This window comes from Orcinus orca, chromosome 8 (genome assembly GCF_937001465.1).
Source record: "Orcinus orca chromosome 8, mOrcOrc1.1, whole genome shotgun sequence".
Classification (NCBI taxonomy): Eukaryota; Metazoa; Chordata; class Mammalia; order Artiodactyla; family Delphinidae; genus Orcinus; species Orcinus orca.
Genome location: NC_064566.1, coordinates 2,901,332 through 2,923,566, shown reverse-complemented (window position 1 = coordinate 2,923,566; position 22,235 = coordinate 2,901,332). Strand labels below are relative to the sequence as shown.

Genomic DNA, 22,235 nt, shown 5'->3' with positions numbered 1-22,235 from the left:
ACCACCCTGTGCGAGCCCAGCCCCCAAGCTGGGAGGGACCCCCAGAACCATGTGGATGATGACGGCGATGGAGACAGTAACAGACGCTGAGCCCGGTGATGGGTCAGGCACGTTTCTAGCAACTTCGCGCGTACTGACCCCCATGGGAACCTGGGAGGGTGTGAATCCCAATCCCTGTACCCAACCTGTACCCACCATCCCGTGAGGTAGTCCCAGGTACTCGGTACCTATCGGAGCAGAGTTCTCCCCCCCGCCGCCCTCCTCTACGTATAGAAGCTCAGTGGGCCCTGCGCCTGGAACCCCTACGAGAACCAGGACGGGACCCGGCAGTAGACGTAACGCCTGGCCCTTGGACGGCCCTCAGAACATGCAGCCCAGGGGGACCGAGCACCCTGATCCCGCTGGCTCCTCTTTCTGTCCCCCTGAAGGGTCCACATGGTGCCACACAGGCGTCACACCGACTGATCGGCAGAGATCTCAGGAATCGTGTTTGTGGAGCACGTCAAAGGCTGGCTGCGAAGGTGAGAGCTCAGCCGTGTGCAGAGAACACGCAGCGTGCCTGGGACTTGTGACGGGGCTCCCCAGGTGTGGACAGTGGCAAGAACACAGGAGTGAAGGAATTCCAGGGTTCAAATCCTGGCCTCTAAACTCACAGCAGGCAGTGGGTGAAGATAAACTGGCTGTCCTTGAAGGCAGGAGAGCCACCTTCTGTGTGGAGAGCACAGCCTCAGCACTGAGCAGATGTGGGATGAATGAATGGATGGGTGGATGGATGGGTGTATGAGAAGAAAACAGGGAAGAATGAAGGAATGAAAGTAGAAAGGAAGGGGAGATGGATGGATGAGTGGACGACAGGAAAAAAGGAAGAAGGGAAAGCAGGAAGGATAGGTAAGTGGGTGGATGGATGGGTGGATGGATGGGTGGACAGGTGGGTGGATGGATGGATGGACAGATGGATAGATGAGGAATAAATGAATGGATGGTTGATGGACGGATGATGGATGAATGGGTAGATGGATGGATAGATGGATAGGTGGGTGGACAGGTGGGTGGATGGATGGATGGACAGATGGATAGATGAGGAATAAATGAATGGATGGTTGATGGACGGATGATGGATGAATGGGTAGATGGATGGATAGATGGATAGGTGGGTGGGACGATGGACGGATGGGTGGATTGGAGGGAGGATAGATGGGTCCTTGAAAAGATGGAAGGAAGAATGGTATACGGGTGTGTGGACTGAATGGATGGCTGGAAGACTGGCTGGGTGGGTAAATGGATGGATGGATAAATGGATGGATGGGCGGGCAGATGGATGAATGGGTGGATGGATGGTTACTTTCAAAATTACAGTATTACTTACGTCTCCGCTAACATCTTTAAGAGGGGCTGCTGATAGGTGGTCTGAGGCCAAGTCAAACGGTTTTATTTTAATAGGTCACTGATTTCGTACACAAAGCCTGTGCTTCGGGACACACTCGTACAACTAGAGGACCTGGAGGCACCTGCCCACGTCCTGCATGGCGCCCACCGGCCAAAGCCAAGCTCCAGCTACCCCCAAAAGGGCGGAGCTCTCCAGGTGCTCGAGGCCCCCAAAAGGGGGGAGCTCTCCAGGTGCTCGAGGCCCCTCCGCGACTTGTAGGATTAGGAAGAGGGAAAGATTCTTTACTTCCGTGTCTCTCTCAAAAGAGGGACAAAGAAACACAGACCAGCTGCGTGTGTACAGAAACACTGCCCTCTGCTTGGCCGGCTTCACCCAGTCCCCTGCCTCGGCACGGTGTGCCTTTGACCCTACAGCAAGGCACCTGATTCCTGCTTTCTTGAATCACAGTTACAGGGGGCTGATAAAATCCCACCCAGTAAGCTATTGGCAGAGCTGGGATTCAAACCCACCCGTGTCTGTCTCTGTGCCCAGAGCCCTTGGCATCGCTCTGCCTGCTCTCCTCAGCATCGCTTGGGACCCCTGGTCATCTACCACTTCGGTAGCCGGGGACTCACGGGTCCGGCAGCCCACCCCACTGCCCCCAGCACTCTGGTCCATGCCGGGGCCCAGCACGTGCTGCCCAGGGTGGCAAGGGGCACGATGGGGAGATCTGAGTCCAGGAGGTCTGGGACGCCCCAGGAGGAATCGCGAGGGCCCATGGGGCCCAGCAGCCTCAGCACAGGGCAGGATAGAAGACTGGCATCGTCGTGCTTTCCCGAAGAGACGCCAGGACGTCATTTCACAGGGGGCGCCGAGGTCCTGTGAATTCTGCTGAAGGCTGGAGAGTGGCGGCAACAGCAGGTAAGGGGGATGGGGCGCGTCCACGGGTGACCAGCGGCCAGCGTTCCCAGGGAGCCCTGGACCGGTGCCTGGCGGGGTTGGCTGCAGCCCCCGCCGGCCCCATCTCGGAATCTCTGCTCGGCAGCTCAGACTCTCAGGGCCCGTGGCAAGCTGCAAGACGCCAGGAGGAGGGGGCATTATTCAAATCGTGGCACACGCGTGACCTGTGCTTCTCAGCTTTCATCCCAGCCCAAGTGTGCTGGGAGCTAAAATTAGGGTGTGGCTTGTACCCAGCCCGCGCTCTGTCAAGAAAGAGCAGAGCGCTGCCCAGAAGCCACCCCGGAGCATCTGCTCCCCGTCTCCTGCTCCGAATGCGTTCTAAATGGAACCATCAAAATTCACTGCCGTGATCATAGAAAATAACAGCAGCGCTGGCCACGAAATGTGCAAAGCGCAGCGTGGTCAGGCTGCTGCTTCACTTAATCCTTAACGCGCCACGTCAGTAGGCAGAGGCAGCGAGGACTTGTGTCTAAAATGACACGCGTGCCTGTGCACACTGCCAAGCCTGTCGCTTCCTCCAGCCTTTGCCGTCCACCAAGGCGCTAAGCCAGAAGCCCAGGCATCACCCTCCACATCCCTCCCCTGGTAGCAAGGCAGACACACAACCTGTCCCCGCTCTCCACCTCCAAGCCCACTGCTCCATCTCCCTGGACACGGCAGCCTCCTTACACATCACCCTGCTTCCCTCACCTCCCTAAAGGCAACTGTCCACACAGCAGTCCACGGATTCTTCCTAAAAATACACATCAGGGAGACTCCTTCACCAAAACCCCTAAAAGGTTTTTCATCACGTTTAGAACAAAATCCAGACCACGGATTTGGGACCATGAGGTCCTGGGGACCCCGCTCCTGTCTTGCACCTCTCCTCCAGGACTATGGACCCCCTGCCCTCTCACATGCCCACACCTGGTGTCCCCAGGTACTCAGGAGAGCCCAAACAGGCTTTTTTTCCACCACAAGGAGGTGGCAGAAGCTGTTTTCAGGAATGTGTTATCTGCACACATCTCTGCACAGCTGACGCCTCCCACCATACAGCTTCCCGACCAAATGGCACCCTCAGCAAAGCCTTCCTTGAGAATTCTTTTCGAAGCGGGGACAGCCATCTGTCCCTGTGACTTCAGGTGTCCTCTCCCCCATGGCATCACTGGCGCCTAGCACAGGGTCAAAAAAGCATAGTACATACTCTCTGGGTGGACGGATGAAAGGATGGATAGGATGGGTGAGTGGATGGATGGATGGACAGGAGGATGGATGGGTAGATGGATAGCAGCATAAGTAGATGAATAGGTATCACCACCCCTTAAACTGATTCAAGCGAAAAATAGAAAATAGATTCGAAATCCTGTACTCTAGTTTTAGAAAGATATACAAGGTATTGACATTGAGACAAGATATACAAGGTATTGACGTTGAGACAAGATATACAAGGTATTGACGTTGAGACAAGATATACAAGGTATTGACATTGAGACAAGATATACAAGGCATTGACATTGAGACAAGATATACAAGGTATTGACATTGAGACAAGATGTACAAGGTATTGACATTGAGACAAGATATACAAGGTATTGACATTGAGACAAGATATACAAGGTATTGACGCTGAGACAAGATATACAAGGTATTGACATTGGCTGCTTAGTTCTGTTCTATGACAATGAATGAGCATCTGCTCTGTGGAGGTGGGGGGGATGCTTTGCCATGTTCTTTAGCTGCTACATCTTTTCACATCTCACTCCATTCCTTTCCCTCACCATAACTTTGGGTAGGAGCTGTGTTCTAGCCCAATGAACCAGTTTAAATCATCAACAGTATCTCTTTCCTTCCCTTCCTCCATCCAACCATCCATCCATCCATCCTCCCATCTATCCATCCATCTATCCTCCCATCTATCCATCCAGCTACTCATCCATCCATCCAACTGCCCACCCACCCACCCATCCTTTCCTTCATTCATCCAACAAATAGTGAAGGAGCACCTACCGTGTGCCAGGCACTGTGTTAAGCACTTGGGATAAAGTCATGAACGAAACCTCCCTCAAGGAGCGTATATTCTAGTGAGGGGAGGTGAAAGCCAATAAGGAAAGAGGGCACGTGAACCGTAACATAAATTCCCTTCGTTCTAACTTCTCGTTTCTCCGGGAGCCCAAGTGCAGCTCGACGAGGCTCTCCCCCAGGACCCAGGGAGATGACACAGCCGGCGGCCCTCAACCTGCTGGCTACACAGAGGGCAGTGCTGGCCCGCTTGGCCCCCTTGCTCAGGGGAGAGGTTGATGTGCTGAGTCCACGAGCCCTGCAAGTCCAAAATGGCAACCCCGCCAGGCATCTCAGTGAGGCCTGGTGAATACATCCCGCCTCTCACCTGTGCGTTTCAACCCTGCCCTTGGAATGTCACGTTTCACAGCAAGTCCTGCTACAAAGCCTTTGTTTCCACTTGGAAAGAAATAGGTCCCAAAGCTACTAATGGTTTTACTCCTCCAAATGTCCTTTTAAAATGCGTTGTGAGGACCAATGCTTTAAAAGTACCGCACAACGAGGTCCAGGAGGGCTCTGACGCCACAAAAGTGTATCAAGATGGAAATGCACGTTCTCCTGCGTCAGCGGCGCTGAAACGGGCTCTGAATGAGGTAGAATGAGGTAGAATAATTGGGCCTCCTGACTGCAAAAAAATCCCCGGCCCGACCAGCACCTGAACGCACATCAGAGCATATGATTTCAATCAAAATTCTCATCAAGTCTTATCTGGTGGAAAATAGGTTTTAGAACTGGTGTTAAAAAAACCCATGCAAATAGCCCTCCCAGGCGTAACTGCCCTGAATCGGCCTCTTTGATGCCACTTAACTCTCTGCTGCTCAGAACCAGGGGTCCTGGTCTTAGAATTTCCAGCTGAGCGCAAACCCAGGACCCCACAGGCATCGCTGCAGGGGCCGTGCCCTGTGAGGGGCTGGCAGGTGCAGAACCAAGGCCAAAAGGGCCTGCGAGCGGCAGCCGCATGTCCGTTTATCCACCAAGAAACTCAGCTGAGGGCTGACTGAGTGGCAGGCATGGGGTCAGGGCAGGGAACAAGCCAGACACGGGCCCGTCCGTAGAATCAGATAATAGACAAGCCCAGGAACAAATGAGTGATCTAAGCTGGAGGAGAACCATGCGATCAACGGGCAGCCGCGATCACGGAGAACAGGGCAGCACCCAAATTAGATAAAGTGGCCTTAGGAGCAGAAGGTGCAGCTGAAACTCAGAGAGCAGTGGGCGGAATGGCCCCAAGATGAGTGGAAGCTGGGAAGAGGCTGGTCACACAGGGCCTCCCAGGCCTAAAGGAGATTAGAGTTGATGCTAAACCCACTGTGAGGGCAATGAAGTGTTTCAATGGGATTGGGGTAGTGGGTGGGGGTGATATGGTCAGAATTACGTGCTATTTTGAAGATCCCTCTTCCAGCTGCTGGGGTGGAGACTGGGTTGTGACTTTATTTGGAAACAGGGCCTTTACAGGGGTAATCAAGTTGAAAGGAGGTCATAAGGGTGGGCCCTAGTCCAATGTAACTAGTGTCCTCATAAGAAGAGATCTGGACACAGAGAGAGAGAGAGAGAGAGACAGAGAGAGAGAGGCAGACAGACACACACATGCACACACACACACACACACACACACACACACACACACACACACACACACACACACACACACACACACACACACACAGGTAGGACCCCATGTGAATGTGAAGACAGCCGTCTACAAGCCACGGAGAGGGGTCCGGAACAGATCCTCCCTCTAGCCCTCAGAAGGAAGCGGTGCTGCCATCACCTTGACCTTGGACTTCCAGCCTCCAGAATGCGGAAGACCATCAGTTTCTGCTGTGTTTTTGTTTTGTTTTGTTTTGTTTTTGCGGTACACGGGCCTCTCACCGTTGTCGCCTCTCCCGTTGCGGAGCACAGGCTCCGGACGCGCAGGCCCAGCGGCCATGGCTCACGGGCCCAGCCGCTCCACGGCATGTGGGATCTTCCCGGACTGGGGCACGAACCCGTGTCCCCTGCATTGGCAGGCGGACTCTCAACCGCTGCGCCACCAGGGAAGCCCAGTTTCTGCTGTTTTAAGCCCCTGTCTGTTGACTTTGTTTCGACTGTCCTAACAAACTAATGCAAGGAGCCACAGGGAAGAGGCACCGGCAATCCCGTCCTGGGCCCTCGTTACTGACCCCCAGACACCCTGCTGAGGACCAGATCAGGCCCAGGCGTCCACTTCCATCCACTTCTCATGGCAGAGAAGGAAAAGGGAAGAGGTCTTTCCAAGGGCAGCCTCTGGAAGATAAAACCCCGCTCTGTCGCTGTGGCGACCCTGCTGGGACTGTGGCTATTTGCATATTTTCAAATGGGAGGGGCTTGTGTATAGGGAAAAGGGGAGGGGGGCAAAGAAGATGGGAATGTCCAGGGCAAATTAAAGAAGTTAAGAAAGAACCGTCTGTGCTCACAGACTTCAGTGAGCCCACGATGTCCTCAGCAACGTCCATCCCAAGTGAGTGATGGTGGCTTAGCCGCAGGTTGGCTCAGGTCCCTCACTGTCCGATGGGGAAACTGAGGCCTGATGAGACGTGACCTGGGCAAGATCCCAACCCAGTGACCTGGGGGTTCTCAAGGTAAAGCCAGCTGGTTGTGGAGAGGCTCTCTATTCCTGCAATGGACTGAATGGGTCACCCACATTTCTTACATTGGAACCCTAATCCCAATGTGGTGACGTTTGGAGGAGGGGACTTCGGAGGTGATGAGGTCATGAGGATGGAGCCCCTGTGGTGGGATTAGCGCCCTTATAAGGAGAAGCCAGACTGCTAGCTTGCTCTCCTTCCAACATGTGAGGACACAGCAGGTAGCAGGCCGTCTGCATGGCGGGAAGAGGGTGGTGACCGGAACCGACCGTGCTGGCCCCGATCTCGGGTTTCCTGCCTCCACAGCAGGAAATAAACGTCTACTGTTTAGAAGTCACTGAGTCCGTGGGGCTTTGTCACAGCAGCCCCAGCTGACTCAGACAATCCTCCTTTGAGACCCCAGGAGTGGGTCTGAGGGGCCCTGGAGATGCTGGGGAGGCCAGAGGAGTCAGACCTGCAGCCTCACTGAGGGCACCCGGAGAGATTCAACTTCTAATCCTGGGTCTGGCTCACGGGCACTTGGGGAAGCGAGTACACAGGAAAGAAAAGATGGTGCAAAATTCAGCAAAGTCTAAACTGAGCCTGACCGAGAATCTGGAGCACGTGAGCCTAGAATGTCCCTGTTCTGAAGGGACACGGAAAGAACACAGTGGACTGGCTGAGGAATCCGCCTATGAGTAAGTGGGCTTAGGTGTGCCGTCCTGCCAGAGAGGGCATGGAAGTTGTCACCAGGACACCTGCCTTAGCGAGCTTCCACGGGCCGCCCAGCCTTGATGAGATGCAGCAGCCTTGTTGCCCAACAACCCCCAGTCGCCAGGCAAAGATGGGGTCTTGAGGGGAATCCACATCTTTTCCCAAAGGCTGCTATTCCTATCCCCGAAGCCGCTTTCCCTGCCCACACGCCCTTTGTAAAAAATGAGAAACTGCCTCAGGGTCCTCATCTGTAAACTTTTCACCGTTTAGTTTGACAAAAGGAATGTTATTTGTTTAAATAATTAAATAAAATTTAACTTAAAAATAAATGATGGCAGTGACATCAGTGCAATAAATAAATATATGTTAATACCTTCATTTAAATTAATTTTTTATTTTATTATGGGAAAAAAACAATAAAAGAACAAAAAAGCGACTTAGAAAGAAAAGGAAATTCCATACTTAGTCACGGCAAAGCAGAGAGACCTGCCTAAAAGTTGCTGAACTAGGACCGTCATGCCCTCCTTTCCTTTGGCTTTCCAGCTCTGCTAGGTTTTATCCCGGGGGGAGGGGGGCAGGCAGTTATTATATCGTCCAGACTCATTATGTTATTAAAATATGTGGGCGGCTCCTCCCACATGCCCAGCTTGCCCAGTCCCTGGGCGGGGCCTCCTTGGAAGCCTGCTCCCTGGGGGACTCACTTCTCCCCGACCGCTTCCCCTACAGCATCCATGGGACGGGACACTTGGGGGGTCGGGGGAGCAAGGCAGACTCAAAAGGCAGGAGCTGAGGAGAACCAGGCATCTTCAAGACCACCCTCGAGCCCTGTGGAGACTACCTGGCATTGCCTTCAATGAAGCGGCTGAGAACTGGTGTTTTCCTTACAGCCTGAACCTGACCACTGTCTCACCAAACGAGTGAACCTGTCCTTCCTCTCTCCCTCCCCTCCTCCCTCCCTCCTCCCTCCCTCCTCCCTCCCTCCCCCTCCCTCCCTCCTCCCTCCCTCCCCTCCTCCCTCCCCCTCCCTCCCTCCCTCCTCCCTCCTTCCCTCCTCCCTCCCTCCCTCCTCCCTCCCTCCCTCCTTCCTTCCCTCCCTCCCTCCCTCCCTCCCTCCTTCCTTCCGTAGAAACTGAGCACCACCTTGGGCCAGGGGCTGCCCAGCCCCAAAGATCCAGGAGCAACGATGGTGCCTGAGTTTCTGCTCCCCGCCCCCACCATGACTTCAGTCACCAGATAAAATGTCTGGGGCCATCGGTCAGGGGGCCCCTCCCCGGTGATCCCAGCCCCCGAGGCTCTGGTACCACCGTCCTCCTCTCCCTGCAGTTACTATGGGGGGGGGCGGGTGGTCCTCCACCATCCTTCCGGCTCCTGCGCTGTCAGCACATTGGTGACGAGACCCCTGCCCTGTCTGAAGGCCCCGCAGTGCCCTGTGTTCTGGAGCGGACTCCAAGGCACACATCACAAGGGAGGCGTCCAGGTCCACACCCTCTCGGCAAAACACGGGCTTCAACCCCAGACGGCAGAGCCGGGCCGCTCCCTGCCCACGGGAAAGCAGGCAGCAGAATAAAACTCGGGGACACGATCCCATGCTTCCTTTCGGCACCAAATGGGGGGGTGGTTTAGGAGGAACGAGACACAGCAGAAGAGAAGACAGGAGGCTTCTGTGAGCAGTGGGTGATCAGCATTCCGGAGCCAAGGGGGGGTGCAAACCAAGGGGCAGATGAGACCCAGGAACATTCGGGACTAACATTTGGCTACACAGAGAGTCCCAAGTGCTTCTCTGTGTTGATTTTCCAGAAAGTCAAAATCACGATTCGCTGCGGACCTCAGTAATTCACGCACCCAAGGATGCGTTTGAGGATCTGAGGGCAGCAACCTCCAAGGAGGGTGGGTACAACCAAAAGTCGAATCTCAGCAAGAATGACTTTTCTTATCAGTTCATGAAAGGAGCTGGGAACAAACCAACCTAGAGCAGACATTAGTCATCACTAAAGGTCCCTTTGGGTGTGAGTTTTCCTGTGTCTACCCTGTCACCAGTGCAACCCAACAGCTCCTGCAGAAAGGGCAGAGTCCAGAACGAAGCCCCCCAAGTAATTCCCATTGGGATGGGCAGTTCTGGCCAGGAGAGCCCCGGGCATGTGCGAGGCCCTAAACCTTCCTTTCCCGCTAACGGCCGCCTAACTTCATCATGTCCTGGTGAAGAACCCTCTGATTTCTCCCTCAGTGGGACCACAAGCCCCAGCTGGGCGGCAGGTATGGCTTTTCCTCTTGCCCAGGGACTCGCTCACAGGGTGAGGCCGTGTTCCATCTTATGAAAAACACAGGCTGTCTCGCTGGAGAGCAGACAAGCCCACACAACCGGGACTCGTGCTCCAAAGGCAGGTCTGTCGGGCTCTCGAGGGATCTAGTGGCAGAAACATTTTCACAGGGGTTCCTGGAGACAGCCGCCCTCCCGTGGCATGGCTGGGCACAGCCCGGCCGTTAGGCAGGTCCCACCGGTCCTGAGGACGTGGTCCTGTGGGAGCAGAGCCCCGGGGACATCTCTAGGTAAGAGATGAGGGCCCAGGAGCGAACCCACTGGTGTTTCTCCCCCCTCACCGTGGCTCACTCCAAAAGATGCAGGAGCCAGCGGCTGGTAATTCAGGGAAGCAGATGCCAACCGAGTAACACCTATGTGGGCCCCAGAGCGCGACTGGGAGCCCGGGGGGACTGGAACCAGACCAGGTGTGCTTGAGAGGGGAGTGGGAGGTCCCTGGGGAAGGGACTCCCCACTCGGATTCTCCCAAACCCTAGAACAGACACGTCCGTCCTAAGTTGGGGGCTGGGAAGTGTTCGAGTGGTACCCATGCAGGAACAGATGCAGGCAGGGAGAGGAGGCGGGGGCGGGTCCCACGAAAGGACTCCCACCCATCCGAGTCCTTGGAAGAATCCGGAACAGGTGCAGGGGCCAGGGAGGAGCCCCTGCAAGGGACCCAACTCCACACGAGCGGCAGGGGCCACAGGCAGGTCCGGAGGCCCGGGCCAGGGCCAGGGTTCCAGCACCAGAGGGACAGGAGGGCAGCCTCGCACGTCCGAACAGGATGTGCAGCCAGACAGCTCTTCCTGGTCTTCGGGTCACAGACACCTCCCCAGGCCACTGGCCCGGGACGAAGGGGTGAGCTCGGCCACTTTGCCTTTGGAGGACGGAGCCTATAGGTTTGTACTCATCCCGCACCAGAGTCAGAGCCAGCCCGAGGCCTGCCTCTCACCCCAGTGAAAGCCTCCCTGTAGCATTCACCCCGCAGCACAGTCATCATTCTGTGACGATACTTACAGCCTGGGCATTTCTGTCTACGTCTCTGTAACGTTTCCCAGGAAGGGTTTTGAGCGCTCAGCACCAATGCCCCAGGGACGTGGCTGGTGGGTTTCCACGGCGGCCCCCAAGGCACCTACGACGATGGTCCCCCCTCCCACCCCCAGCCGGATTCCACGTTCCGACAGCATGTCTGTCACCACTTCCTCCCATCGCTGCCTGCTGCCGCCCATGAAACTGATCAGTGCCAACGCTGGGCGAGCAGTTGGGTGGAATTACCGGGCGGACCTGAGCCCTGTGCTGACTGTGCAAATCCAGCAGCCGGCAGGTATTCGACGGCTTAATTAGAAACACAAACAGCAAAAGCAGTGATAGGAAGTTTTCCTTTCTCGGTTTTGTTTTCTTACTTTCAACAGTGTGGTCAAGAGCCTGCAGGTGAGTTACGTGCTCAACCTAGAAAAGGGTCCCACCTGCCCAGGGTCGGGGTGACACAGAGACATGGGCCACGGACCCAGAGCCGTGTGTGTGACCTGTTCTCGGACAAACCTGGCTTCCCACCCTGCACCCTCCAGGGTCAGTCAGGCCAAGTCGTATCAGCTCCGAGGACTCGGGCTCTCCCTCTGAGAACGGGGGCTTGTGCTGTAGTAACGAGTCCCTCTCCATCACCACCGCTTCAGGGTAGGCACGGCCCTGACAGGCATCCTCACCAGAACCACCCGAGGGCGCTGACTGGCATTTTCCCCTGAGACACAGAGGACGCGACTACGGCACAGACAGGGTAAGTTACTAGCCCCCTAAAGTCACACGGCCCCTAAGTGGCAGCGTCAAGACGCAGCCCGAGAACGGGCTCCAGAGTCCATGCTCGTAGCCGGCATGTCGAGTTGCGCCATGTCCACACCTGGTGGTGGGGAGGCAATCGGTGAGCACCCCCCAAGGACAAGGGCCACCTGACAGGAGCTGCCTGTGCCAGGCCTAGGTCACCAGCGTGGGACGGGGGCCCCTCTCATCCTTAGCGGGTCCCTTTTGCTCAGCTACCCGATTCCCACCCAGAACCCCACTGTCCTGGAACCAAGGGGCGGGGTTCCCAAAGGCAGAGGCCGTGTGCAGGTGGCCACCACGTGCTATCAGCTGAACCGTGTCCCTCCGAAATCCATCTGTTGAAGCTCTAATCCCCGGTACCTACAACTGTGACTGTATTTGGAGGCAAGGTCTGTATTTCTTTTCCTTTTTAATATCTTTGTTGGAGTATAATTGCTGTACAGTGCTGTGCTAGTTTCTGCTGAATAACAAAGTGAATCAGCTACACGCATACATATGTCCCCATATCCCCTCCCTCTTGCGTCTCCCTCCCTCCCACCCTCCCTATCCCACCCCTCTAGGTGGTCACAAAGCACCCAGCTGATCTCCCTGTGCTGTGCGGCTGCTTCCCACCAGGACGCAGGGTCTTTAATGAGGGTAAGTTATGAGGTCACTAGGGTGGGCCTTACTCCTACATGGCTGGTGTCCTTATAGGAAGAAGAGACCAGGACACAGGCAGACACAGAGGGCCGACCCCGTGAGGACACGGGGAGCAGACGGCCATCTACACGCCAAGGAGAGAGGCCTCAGGAGGGATCAGCCCTGCCCACACCTGGATCTCGGATTCCAGCCTCCAGGACTGGAGACAAAAGATGCTGTTGTTTGAGCTGTGGGGTGGCAGCCCGAGCTGACCGATACACTGCAGAACCCCACGACCTCGGCCAGTCCTCCGGACCGGCATGAATGACGGGGGCCGTGCCCACAGGCAGGGGATGCAGGGCATGCACCACCTTGCCGTTATGAAACCAGTCGGGACCGACAGCTCCATGTGTCGCACTTGGGGTGGGGTGGAGAGGGGAATTGATGCTTCCGGACCGGGCTTGCACTGTGAGGGGCGAAGCTCCGTGCAGACCTGCCCGCCACCCAGCCTGTGTCTCCCACCTCACTGCCTGCTGTCCCTGCTCCCAGCCAGCTCCAGGGCACAGAGCTCCCGAGGGCGCCGGGGCGTGCTTCCTGCCCTGTGCCTGGGGCTTGACGCATGGCCGTGAGCAGAGGTATTCGCTGGGGCAGGCGGCTGCGCAACTCAGGCACGTCACGCTCCGAGTCGTGGTCTCCAGACGTCGGGTGAACAGGGCAGCGGGTCGCCGAGTGACGGGAGCTCTGCGTAGAGCACTCGCCACGGCCCTGCTGCTAGGTCACCGCTGGGGACGTGCGGGGCCCTTCACCTCCAGCCATTTGTACCCCATTCCTCTGCCTGAGACACCCTAGGCCCCCTCGTCCGGGAAACCCCTACACGCGGTGCACAGTGACTCCTGCACTGGGGTTGACAGTGTCGTCTTCCCCCTTTCCAAATTCGTGTCCACCCAGAACCTGTGACGGGGACCTTATTTGGAAATAGGGTCTTGGCAGATATAATGAGTTAAGATGAGGTTGTACTGGAGGAGGGGGGGCCCTCATCCCATGACTGGTGTCCTTATGAGAAGAGGATGCCCAGGGCACCATGGAAGGGGTTTTAAGTGGAACAACAGAATCTGAGTGGTGGAAGCTCGCTCGGCCTGCGGTGCTCGGTAGCGAAGGGGGACAAAACCAGGGCGAAGACCACCACGACCTGTTGCCGTGGTCCAGGTGACATAAAAACAAAAGCCCAAACCAGTGGGGAGGGAGGGGGCAGATTGAGGAAATACTTAGAGGGAAAACAGATGGGAGGCCGGTGGGCTGGACGGGGCAGCCAGGAAGAATCTAGGACGGTCAGGGGTGACGGCTTCTCGTGCCCTGAGACGGGGACACACAGGAGGAAGGGCTGTTGGCCAGGAAGATGGCGTATCCGTGTTTTAGGGCTGCCGCGACAAAGCCCCACGGACTGGGGACTTACTGTCCCAGTCCTGGAGGGTGGAAGTCTGAGATGGAGGTGTCGGCGGGTGGGTTCCCTCGGGGGCTGCGGGGGAGAATCTCTTCCGTCTTCCCTGCCGTTGCTGGGGATTTCGTGGCCATCTTTGGGGATCCTTGGCTTGCAGACACATCACCCCCACCCAGGCCTGCATCTTCACAGGCCGCTCTCCCTGTGTGCAAGTCTGTCCCCAGATGTCCCCTTTTTATAAGGACTTACTGGATTAGCGTCCACCCTCATGGCCTCACTTGATTACCTCTGCAAAGACCCTATTTTCAAATAAGGCCACATTCCGAGGTATGGGGCATTAGGACTCTTAACGTATGGATTTGGGGGGACACAATTCAGCCCATAACAGATGGCAGCCTGGGGTGCAGTGAGGGCTCTGGGCTACCTGGGTGAGTGGATCCCGCACGCAGGAGGTGGGTCTGAGGGTCTGGGCAGAGGTCAGGGGAGAGCTCTGCCAGCCACCAGCACAGAGGGTTAGGGTGCGGGGGGGCGGGGGGGAGAGAGGGCAGAACGTGGACACAGCCTGCGCCTGGGCAGCCTATCCGCACCGAGCCCACGTCTGACTCTCACGGAGGCCGTGAGCCCCTGGCCCCAGACCCTGACGATCCCCTAACCCATCTGCCGAACCGACCAGGCAGGAAAAGAGGAAACAGAGATTTGGAGAAATAAAAACAACTGTGTCTCTGACTGAAAGAGAAGAAACCCTAAACACGGCAGAGGGAGATACGCCCGGCCCTCCCGGGCCCCTGCGGGGTTTTATGGGAAACCGTAGACACATGCGGCAGGAGGGGGCTGGGGATGGGCAGGGAAAGAGGCAACGTCCTTCTCTGACCTTGACGGAGAGATTTTCTGAAAGCCTCTGTGATTTCCAAATAAGATGCCCTTTAATTTTTAAAGCAAAGACGCACCCCATCCTCGGAGGCAACACCATCTTGAAAGGCTCCTTTGAAATCCTTAGGAGGTAGACCCAGGGTTATTTTAAGGTTAAGAACTCTTGTTCATTCAACAAATACAGATCCAGGCCACCGTCTCTGAAAAGCGTGGGGTGGGGCTGTTGCCCGGCTGCGTCATGATGATACAGCCCACGTGCTGTCCATCACGGGCACCACTGGTGGGTCTGGACAGAGTCCCATAATCAGTCACGTGCGGATTCCTGCAGGAGATGATGGACCATCACACAAAGTAGGGTAAATAAAGGGTATAAATAGCCTCGAATCAGTTCAGGTCAAGTCTGACTGCCAATGAGTTATGAACAAGCTTCGATTCTGAGATCTTTTTTTCGGATAAAGGGTGTGGGTCCTGCATCGTCTGACGGCCTGTGGGGTGAAGAGTGGGGTGTGGGAGTGGAGACGCCCTGCCCTATACGTACCCGCTCCCAGCCCTGAAGTTTGTAGAGAAGGGTTAACAGCAGAAAAGGAAGGAAAAACACGTGTGTGAAGAGGAAACACAAGCAGGAGAGGCTGTGAGCTGGGGGCTCCGGGCGGGAGGAAGCAGAAAAGGACAAATCTCCTTCCAGAAAGGGCCCGGCAGGAACGGCGAGGGCCACGCAGGCGCCCTCCACAGACCACGGTCTTGGTGCACAGGGGCCACGGGAAAGGCGTGACCAGTCCCTGACTGGTCTCTGGACCATGTTCATATCCATTCTCTGGTGTGTGTCCTCTAAGCCACGGACACCTACGGTTCCCTTCTCACCCCCTCCCCCTCCCCCGTTGGGCCAATTCAAACTGATTTGTAGGAATTCTCATCTGTCTCTGTCTTAAGTGTCATGGGCTCCTTTGTTGGTGCTGAAATCTGGGCTCACGCTTGGGCAGGGCAAAGAGCTGGGGATCTCTTGGCTTGCCACGAGGAAGGGAGCCGGTGACACCCCAAGGAACCCGCTTCCTCGAGGCAGGCTGAGCACACCCCTAGTGTTCATCCCCTCTACACAGTCCTTCATTCTACTCGTTATTCTCCACTCAGCCCAAACATCTAAAAGACCGGAGACGGTCACAGGCGCCGACGGAAAGGGGAGGAGTGCAGACAGCCCCCGGGTCCGTCTGGCACCTCTGCTTGCTGGAAGGTGGCCCCCAAGGGAGGTGAAACCTGCAGTTTGGACCCATGCCATTCACAGGATAACGCTGTGGTTCCCCAAACAAAGAACCATTGCCATGACAACTGTGGCATCCCAGAACTCAGGCACTATTCTGAGACACTGAGCCGTGAGCTGTACCTTTAAACAAATTTGATACGATTGGCTTTGACCGTGGTAACATTCTCTGGCAAGACGCGTTAGCAGCAGAAGGAGGGAAGGCTTCCAACGGCCTGACACTCAAAAAGCCCCCACGAGCGACATCTGCTCGGGAGACAAGAGGACGCAGTGGCCCGAGACATGTAATGAGCGAAATAAGGAAACGGAGATGGCAGGTCTCAGGCTGGGAGCGGGCAAGATCCCTGACCCTTCAGCCAATGGCTCGGGGCAGGCGGGAGACGCTGCCGACAGAACCACCTGGGAGACGTCCCTTCTTCAGCGTCGCTGCAAAGACCCCGATGGAGGGCCAGGGCCCACGGCAGCCACCATCACCCTTCGCTCTCACCGTTCTCCCAACTTTTGGCCAGTTCCCATAAACCTTTGCTGTGGTGACGCCGAGAAGACAGAATTGGGTTTGTTCCCAGCACTAGTGACCTGTGGTCCGCACGACGGACAAACCGTCCTCACCGACACTGGACGGTCGGTGAGAGAAACACGTGTGGCCAGAAAGATGGCAGGGTCTGGGCGGGGGTAGGGGATGCGGGGCTTCAATACAAAGCATGCTTTTGACGGAATGAAGAGAATATACGTCCAAACATGTCACCCGACGTTTACTGGATGCCCACTCTGTCCCAGGCCCTACAGGCAATGGACACTCAGGACCTCGTTGCCAACCACAGGTGTCCCTAGCTCTGAGCGACGGTGGTGAATTCTACTGAAACCATGCAGTCGAGCAAGCATTTAGAGGCAGGACGTCCTCTCTTGGGGCCACAGGCATGCCCCCCCCTCCACCCCCAGTGCTCTGACTGCCTCTTAGCCTGGTCCATCTGAACACTGACAAGTGCCCTTAGCCCCCAGCCTTGGAGAATTCCAGGACTCGGAGCCCTTCACACCAGCTTTGGTGCTGTCTGGGAGCTGTCCACCTGGCGGAGCGGATCTAAGCATGGTCCCAGCGAGAACTGAGCAAACATTATCGCCTGCCCCCCACTCCCACCCCAAACCCTTGGTCACACAATTTTGTCATCATTCTTCCTCATCAATATTTTAGTACCTGTTCTGGGCACCAAAAAGGACATCGATAAATTTGTAACAAAAGGAGCAAAACAGTGTTCTGAAATCTTTTTCCCCTTCTCCATGTCGAATTTGGCTTCCACTAACTGGAAAACTCTACAAGAACGCAGGGCATGTGATGGACAAGAGGCAGAGTCGGAGACCTGGGCTTGAACCCCGACCTCACGCCAGCAATGAGCATGTGATCCTGGGGAAATCATCGAGCTGTGTCTGAGCCAGATTTCTGTAGGAACCGCCTACTGTGCTCGCCAGCACCTGCCGCCTGCCCTTCCCTGGTCCTTTCTCTGGTGTAGCATCCTTCCCCGTCCCGCGGGCTGCAGGATGACCACAGAACCTAGAACCGGCCATCGGCCAACGACGAACGATGGCACTGCGATTTAAGGGAAGGGCTGCTTCCCTGCCCTCAGCCCAGCTCCGGCTGCATCCTGCCCCTCCAGGCCGTGGTATTTGTCCAGACTTCCCTTCCCAGCTCTCCCGCGGAGGACACCCGTGGACGTCCCAAAGGTCTTGGCCAATGGCCCCAGGGATGAGTGTAAATTGATGTCTGTTTCGTGCCTGGACCCGGATGACTGAGAACTTGACACTCGTCACCCCACGAGCCAAGACAGGATGATTTTCTCTTCTTCGGGCTTCCTTCTGACCACCTGATGCTCCCTTAGCGTCAATGTGTCCCTTCTAGCTTGGCTAAAATCGGCACCTCTTCTGTGCCCATGTGGACGGTTCTTTTTTCTTGAACGCCACCTTAAGCGTCTTTCCACTCCCTCTCATTAAACCCAGAATAGAAACCTTTTTCTGCATTCAGTCGAATTCTACCCCACACAGTCTTCTAAGCCCTCAGCCTGCGTATGAGATCAAACACTTGCAAAGCCACGAAGAACTTCAACAAAAGACACTTAGTTCTCTCTATTTGAATCTGGGCTCAGCCCTAATCATAAAAGAGCCCCCAGTGCAGCCGTGGGACAGAGTGGAGACAGCGCTCATGCCTGCAGTCGCTGCTGAGACCGGGAGAGATGCTGGGGCTCCCCCAAGGTCCCACAGATGAGTCCAGGCGGAACCCATGTCCTCCTGGCACTTGGCCTAATGCTTCCTTCCGGTCCCACGACCCAGCCGCCTTTGCACCTTCATGACAGGGTAGCTTCCCGTGCCTATTTCCTGACATAGTTGAGATGTGCACACTCCAGGGGGTTCTACGCCCCAAAGTCTAGAAATTCCGGGGTGTGTGCGTTTCCGTAAAGGCCACGTGGGGCTTTGCCAGGCTTGCTGAGAACGGATGGGTCCTTAAAAGCAGGACACGAGGGGAGGGACCCCCTCTCCTGGCATCAGGACACCAGCCTGACGGAGACCTTGTCTGGGGTCCTGTAGTCGCTCCGAGGCTTGGTGAATCAGGGACCCTACAATGGAGGGTCAGAGCAGAGCCCAGGTGGGACCCTACAATGGAAGGTCAGAGCAGAGCCCAGGTGGGACCCTACAATGGAAGGTTGTACGTGAGGGGTCAGAGCAGAGCCCAGGTGGGACCCAGCACTCTCGCTGCGGTGGTAAAGGACGGGGAGTGGCCCAGAGCCTGCTCTCGGGAGCACCCCATCCAGCCCAGGGGACCGTGCACCCCGATTTCTGTGAAATAAGCTTCTACTCTGAATGCAGAAGGGAATCCTGCAAATGGGGAGAAAGCGTGGCGGGGTAGGGCCCCTGCTGGGAGAACCACGGGGAAGGCGGGGGTGACCCACGGAGGTGGCAAAGGTGCCCTGGGAAAGGGGGTGGGTGGACAGAGGGCCGCATGCGGATGGGCCAGCAGCTCTCTGAGCCGTGTGGAAGCGGCTAGAAGGCAAGGCCGCGCAGGTGGGCAGCATCGAGGACGTTCCACCTGGAGGTGGACGGGTTTCCCAGCGCGGCCTGGGGGAGCCGAGGGCCATCTGCTCTGGCTGGTCCTTCGACCCCACAGGGAGTGCCCCGGGCTGGGGTGAAAAGATGCAGCTCCTGGTGCCACTGCCCGAGCGGAGCACCCTCGCGACAGCCCCGCCTCTCTGAGTCCCAGGTTCCCCAGAACGTGGGGCCCCGGGTCAGGGTCCCACTGCTTCCTGATGATGGGCATCCTGCTGGGAAGGAGGCTTCTTGTCCCCGCCCCCCAACTCAGGCCAGGCACGGGACCTCCTGGGGGCGGCCTGGGTTTCTGGAGGCGTCTGTAAGGTTCCTCTGGACTCCTTCACGTTCTGAGTCTGAGTCTCCCTGGGGTCACCAACTGTCACCCCCTCAAAAGACAGTTACTTCCGAAAACACCCTGACCTTCTACCGCTCTCACCACGAAGGCTGCGGGGGGAGGGCGTGTGCAAACCTTGAGACGGAGGTGAATCTCCGAGGAGCCCGGCCTGTTCTCTTTGCAGGAGGTCCCACTAGACCTCCCCAGACGTGGGAATTAAGGGTGGGCAGTGAGTTCCAGAACCCTGGTCTCCTTCGGCTGTACTGGATCCTTGGTCTGTGACACAGGTGCACTTAACTCACTAAAGCAGCGTTTGGAAACCACCCCCTAGAGGCACGTACTGAGGACCAGAGTCAGGGCACAGGTGAGCCAGCTTGGAGGAGAAGGGGGTGGGGTGTGGTCGAGGGGAAGGCAGAGGAGGGGATCCTGAGGGATGAGCCGGTGGAGAGGTGCTGGGTTCCTCGTCCTACAGGCCACTCGTTAAGGCACATCTCGGAGCCTCAGGGAAACTGGTTTTCCTGGATGAAATGGCTCAGATAAAGACCCCAGGCCAAGGGCTGGAATCGGTCAAGGGCTGCTCTCCTTGGAAGGTCCCGTCACCGCTGTGCCGGCTCTGGGACAGGAGCCTGCACCAGCTCCCGTTGACCTGGTGTCAATGGGAGACAGACCAGGGCTGGGGCAACTGGGCTGGTGGGTGCAGAGGGGGCACGGGCTCGGCAGGCAGAACCCAGAAGGTGCTGGTGAAATCAGCCAAGGGCTCTGGGGGTGGGGGAAGGACGGGTGCCCTCGGGGCCCTCCTGGAAGGTGGCGGCTTGTCCGCGGGGAAGGGCTCCTCTGTGTGCAGCCTTGGGGAGCTGCCTGCCGACGCCCCAGGAGGCAGGACTGCCGGTGAGCGGGGGTGGGGGGTGGGGGAGGGTCCAGGATGCACAAAGGGTCAAGGACAGCATCATGGCAGCTAAGGGTGGCTCGGTCCAAACCCCAGCTCCCCGTGACCTCGACATGGAACGCATTTCTGAGTCTGGGAGCCTCACCTCTTCATCTGTAAACTGGGGACAGCGACAGTGCCACCTTGCTGGCAGGGATCGAACAAAAGCAGGGATCGAACCCTTTCCAGGCATGAAAGGGCACTGAAACAGCATTAACTGTTTCTGCTGTTCAGATCAAGACAGCCTGTTGCCTCCTCCTCCAGGGAGCCATCCTGACTCTACAGCCCATTGGGATTCGCTGCCCCTAATGCCGGCTTCAGCCCCTCCCCACTCCCTCCCACAGACATAGACATTCTCCATCTGCAGGGAATCGACCACCAAAAGTCCAGCCCGTCAGCTGGGACACGATGTCCACCAGGAGGACAGTCACGGTGGGAGAAGAATGGCGTGGGGTGGGGAAAAGCCAGAGCCCGGCCGAGGGGACCCAGGGGCCAGGAGAGGGGAGGGGAGGCCCAGCAGAGCTGCAGGAAGCAGGGTGAGTGGCAAAGCCAGGGACCCTAGGGCACCCACTCACTCGTTCCCGCTCTTGGACCCACTTCCACTGGGTCTGAGCACAGCCTCAGAGAAAGGAAAGGATGGGCCTGGGCTGAGACGTGTGTCCCGGGACACGGGATCAGAGGCCGGGTCTTCGAAGCAGGCCAGAGGATCAGATGCAGTGGGTGCTCGGGGCTGGAGAGGAGCCCCCCTGGAGAGGGAATGCAGAGGTGCAGCGACCTGCAGTTCGGGGTTGCCTCCCCCCTGTGCCTGGGACCACCCCGTCAGTACCGCAGCTATGGTTCCCACACGGGCCGTTGTCCACCCTGCTGCAGGGGCCTTGCGGGGGTTCCCGTAGTTGGTCGGTGGGGGGTGTACTTGTCACAGGGGGTGGGCAGGGGCCAGACTCCCTAAATGTCCAGCAGTCGTGAGACAGTCCGTGAGTTGTGAGTGACCCTCCAGACGTTCGTAGAGACGCAAAGCCTGTTTATCTGAGCATAAGCTCCCGCCCACCCCGACTCAACAGACACGCCGCCTTCTGCACGGATATTCACTGAGCTTTCCGGAAATGCAGCCACTACCTAAGTGAAAGAGCGCTTGTGGCGTTTGGTCCGGAACTTTGCCAAGCACAGCTCACGATTTCAGGAAACCGCGGCACCGGTGGCTGGCGGGGCCCTCCTGGTGTCACAGCTGCCCGAGGCGCTCAGGGATGTGAGGCTGAGTGTGCTGGGAGGGAAGCAGCAGCCCGCCCTGGCCTGCGCCCTCCTGCGTGGGACACCCTCTCGTGGACGCGCAGGCCACCTCCCCGCCCATCCTTCTGTGGCTTCCGTTCCTTACAGGACAGTTAGGATGTTACGCCGATTCTTAAAAATTCCATGTGTGTGTTAGGTTATGTTATCTATGAATCTCAATGAAGGTGGTGCTACGCGATAATGGCTATAAAAGGCGCTGGGGCCTGAGGTGCCTGGGAGCCACGGCACGGGCAGGTGCTCACCGTGAAGGGAATTGTGCAGAGAACGTGTGGTTGAGGCCGGGGGGGAGATAGGGGGGTCTCTGGGGCTCCCGCTTGTCCGCAGGGGATGGAGTCGGGGAGGGGTCTTCCTCAGGGGCCCAAACTGCGCAGGAGCGGGCAACAAATAGCTGAGAAACGCTCCGGGCCGGGGACCAGTTCAACCCAGAGGAGCAGATGTGTGCGGGCAGGTGGGCGGGTCCTCTGAGCATCTCTGGTGGGACACGTGCTCCAGCAGCCACGTACATCCCCTGCACGGGGGGCATCACAGCCGGGGACTTCTTGGAGGATGCGCCCCCAGCCCGGGCCTCCGTCAGGCAGCGTTCCAAGGTCGCATGCGTGTGAAGGGGCCAGGGAGAGCCCCAGGGGCAGAACACGACAAAGCAGGGGAAACACACAGGGCACA

General features: G+C 57.1%; 1 protein-coding gene across 6 annotated transcripts in view; it reads right to left on the bottom strand.

The window, feature by feature from the left end:
* Window positions 1–22,235, bottom strand: part of SHANK2 (SH3 and multiple ankyrin repeat domains 2) — a 559,408-nt gene that overhangs the window by 305,691 nt on the left and 231,482 nt on the right. The gene's annotated exons all lie outside the window — the stretch shown is intronic.